The sequence below is a fragment of the Acomys minous genome (assembly GCF_964271855.1).
Source record: "Acomys minous genome assembly, chromosome: 11".
Classification (NCBI taxonomy): domain Eukaryota; kingdom Metazoa; phylum Chordata; class Mammalia; order Rodentia; family Muridae; genus Acomys; species Acomys minous.
In genome coordinates, this window is record NC_140492.1 from 370,072 (window position 1) to 374,544 (window position 4,473).

The following is a 4,473-nucleotide window of genomic DNA, read 5'->3' on the forward strand; positions in this document are numbered from 1 at the left end:
GAAAAGCAATATATTTGTATTAAAATGTCAAAAATAAAAGGAAACATAAAAAAAGGTTTTCATACCTCAAATATTGAAGGGCCCTATAAAAAATTATGTCATTTTATTCTATATGTTACCTAAATCCTGTAGAAACTGCATAGGTAACTATTGGCTTATCATTCCATTATCCATGAAGTGTATACTTTGTTTCCTCATATCTGAATGGGGATGAGTGGATGGGAAAGTAGATAACATATATGTTTGTACACATGAGGCTAGGATGCTGTTTGTGCTTATGCACATACATACAAATACATGACGCAGCACTGACTATGTTCATCTGCTGTGAACTACCTTATTGCCCTGGAATAAATTCTGGAATGAACTTTTAGATCTCTGTGCTTGAATAGATTAGCAATCTTCTGTGCATCTGAGATCAATTTATCTGCATTGAAACAATGCTAGGTTAAAGGGCCCTGTGATGCCTGGATTCTGATATGGGTGCTGGAAATTATAAATTATGTCCTGTCTTTGCACAGCATGATGTGTTATTACACACAAATCCATTTCTACAGTATAATAAGGATAACTTTTAATAGTTGTCAGAAACTATACATTTCTTCCACATATTCCTGATTGAAGTCTTTGTTTTTTTATTCCTGAACGTGTAAACCATAGGATTAGGCAATGGTGTCAAGACTGTGGTAAATACAACAGCATTTTTCGCAAAGGAGAATGCAGATGTAGGTCATGCATATGTTAATATTCATGGGACAAAGAACAAAACCACCACAGTAATGTGGGATCCACAAGTGGAGAGAGCTTTAAATTTCCCTTCTGAACTGTGGGATCTTAGTGAGAACAAGATGACACCGTAGGAGACAATCAAAATGGAGAAGATTATGATGCAGATAGACCCACTGTTGGCAAACACCAAAATGACAAATATGTGTGTGTCAGTGCAGGCCAGCTGCAGTAACGGGAACAAGTCACACATGTAATGGTCAGTGACATTGGGGCCACAGAAGGGCAGCTGCAAAGTGAAGATAATCTGTATGATAGAATGCAAGAAGCCTCCTGCCCACGCAACCATCACAAGGTTGCCACAGATCCTCCGATTCATGATGGAAGAGTAATGAAGGGGCTTGCAAATTGCCACATAGCGGTCATAGGCCATGGCTGAAAGGACAATAACCTCCATCCCAGTGAAGAAGTGGACAGCAAACAGTTGTGTCATGCAACCTCTCATAGAAGTCTACAATCATCTTGGGTGTGACAGTAGAAGAAGTGCATGCATCCAGGAAGGACAGGAATATCAAGAAGAAGTACATGGGGGAGCCCAGCAGTGCAGGGCTGTAGATGATGGTCACCACAATGACCATGTTGCCTCCAATAGTTGCAAGGTAGATCAACAAAAATACAACACACAATATATCCTCAACATTTGGGTTGTGAAGGCCCAGGAGTATGAACTCAGTGACAAAGCTCTGGTTTTTCATGATTTGTAGCTGATGGTCAAAGTAAGATGTGTTCAACTAAGTCTACAATTATGAAAAAACAAATACTTAATGCAATTACAGAATTACTATAAACAAATTGGTGTACCCCTTATCAAAATTGTCAATTTATTTATTACTATTAAAAATAGAATATTGGAATGTTTGTAAAGCTGCACACTATGTAGAATTGAGGTGAAGACAAACTTGAACAACATAAAATAGCCAAATTTTAAATAGTGGAGATGAAAGTATCTACTTTCTGGTGGAGAAGAAAAATAATATATCCTTGAACAGTCATATTTTATCACTATCTTGGCATTTTTTAAATTAAATGTTAAAAAAACATTTAGAAACTATTCTTTACATATGAACAAAAGATCACAATTTAATCATATTATCTGATATTGCATGCATTAGGCTGGGAGGGGTAATCTTCAATGACTAATCAGAACACTGCCTTATCTAAATATAAGAGTAATGACATGAATTCTGGTAAGCCTGATTTGATCACTTCCAGGGAGAGGAAGCAGGCTGCTCATATGCGACCTGATAGGCTGTGGTCAGATGGTGGAGGAGCAGGAAGAGGAAGCAGGTTGCTCATATGTGACCTGATAGGCTGTGGTCAGATGGTGGGGGAGGCGGTCCCATTCTGTCAGAGGCCTAGGCTACAGGAATAGGTTGAAAGAGGGAGGGTGGGGATAATAATCTAGATGTAATCTGAATAAATTATAATAAAGTAAAATGTAAAAAGAGAGAGACATGGTAAATCATTCACTTGAAAATATGGCTGTAGTGTGAATTTTTTTTACAACTATGTAGGGTATTGAAATGCCAAATTAATCAATTTACACTTTATTAAAGAAAATTCTGTCTGTTGTCTGTGTTGCAAATGTTGAAATTTCACTTTTAGTTCATCCTTTTAAAATGTAACCAGAATCTTATTTTAAAAAAAATCAGACTGCTTTTATGAAAACTAAATGAAATTAGTGAGACTACACACTACTATAAGCTATTCAGGACTTACCCCTAGTCTAAAGCATGTGGCAAAGTTTATTTGTTCAAAATTTATAATGAAATTGTTAAAATGAAACAAAGAGTAGATGATTATTCTGGGATCTTAAAAGACCCAGATGCCAACACCCAGGAGGTCTCTTCAGAGTCAGCTGGGTAAAGATTGAAATTGTTTTTCTCAGCTAAAACTTCAGAGTAGCATCTCCCTCTGTACAGGTTAAATATCATTATTACTTTGTTCATATGGGAAAGGCATCTTGATAAAGGCAACAGAATAAATGGTGAAGAATCAAAAGGGAGGGACTAATCAGCTAAACATGAAAACTGGTGGCTGCATATATCTGGAGAAGAAAGGATCTCACAGAATAGAATTTAGGCTCTTGGGACTTAATTACTTGCCAGTTATAACACAATATGACTTTTTCAGAAAATGTAGTTTGCCAATCTATATGAATTAACTATACAACATGTTCATAAACAGCCTACCTACTTTCCTCCAAGAATGATGCAGAAGTTAAAAAAAAACTCAAAGTGTCACTCATGGTAATTGTCTCATGTTTCACTTGCACAAACAGACTTAATAGAAAGAAGTAAAAAGGTTTTTTTTATGAGGGTCATATAAAAATTAATTATGGAACCAAAAAATTGTAGGAAGATATAGTAAGGGCTAAGAGCAGGTGGCCCTAAACAATGACACTCACCAGAGAACTCCATGTTAGATATAACTCTTGACTTGCATAACCAAAGCTGTTAAGTGCTCTTCATCATATTTATTCACAAGGGAAAATGCCTAATTTCATAGGTGCAAAATATAATGGCTTTAATGCACAGTACTTTTTAATGTTCTTAATAATTAATGGTGGAATATAAAGGACATTTTGTGGGGGTGAAAAAGCCTTGAGTGATGTGTTCCAAGATAAACAAGATTGAGTGTTAATTTGAAAATTAAGTAAATTTTAGCATCATCATTTACATTCTATCTAAGGTTCGTATTAGGTACAGCAAAAATGGCACTGTCATTTTTCTAATAAAATAAGTTACACAATTTGTGTTAAAATATACAAAATGGAGACTACAGTGTAGTTATGTGGCTATGATCATAAGGGTTATGATTTTATACCATTTAGGTGATAAACATATGGTATCACATTAAATTTTAGTCTAAATGGAACATTGTGACATAAAAAGAACAATTGTTAAAAATTAATCTAAACAAATATTTTTTTATTTAAGTGAGAAAAATGTTTGCATTTTTCTTTGCTATATTAATATATACATATATATGTGTATATATATATACATATATATATTAGAGCTGTGTGACCATATCAAATGAGTCAATGGCAGTGATATTTTGAAGCCTTCTATTTTACCTTAGTTGCATAAATTTAAAATTACACCAAATACAAAGTAATGTAAAAACTTAAAAATCATTTGGTTTCTGCTGTTTGAGTCTAGGAAGCATAGGAGGAGTGTGACAGAACCACAATATACTGTTTATATGTATAAACTCAAGGATAAATAAATACTTATTTTGAAATATGTAACAAAACTGCTTGATATCAAAATAGCCATGTATTATTGAATGAACTACAAAATTTCAATCTCTCTGGCCCATAAAAAATAAGCTGATGGTATTTTTGTTTGATTGTTTTAATGGGTCTGACATGATCTCAAGATGGACTCAAATTCAACAGGTAGCCTTGAATTAATTTTATCTCCTGATCTTTGTGCCTCCACCCCCAAATTAATGGGATTAAAAATATGTGCCACAACTCTCAGTACACTACATAGTTTTTATTACTGTATTCTATAAACTATAGATCAAAAAGAATACTGACATCCACATTTTTTGAGCAATGCTGGTGTATTCAAAAGAGAGGAAGGAAATGGAATCAGTTGAGTTAAAGCAGTCATTTTACAATGACATTTTAAGGTATTCCTTCATTTACTCAATTCTATTAAAATATGTATTAGAAAT

General features: G+C 34.2%; 1 pseudogene across 1 annotated transcript; it reads right to left on the bottom strand.

Annotated features, from left to right (window-relative positions):
- Window positions 1-748: 748 nt before the first annotated feature.
- Window positions 749-1,481, bottom strand: LOC311608655 (olfactory receptor 4C15-like; annotated as a pseudogene). Its single transcript has one exon. The product of its transcript is annotated as an olfactory receptor 4C15-like (transcript).
- Window positions 1,482-4,473: the final 2,992 nt, after the last annotated feature.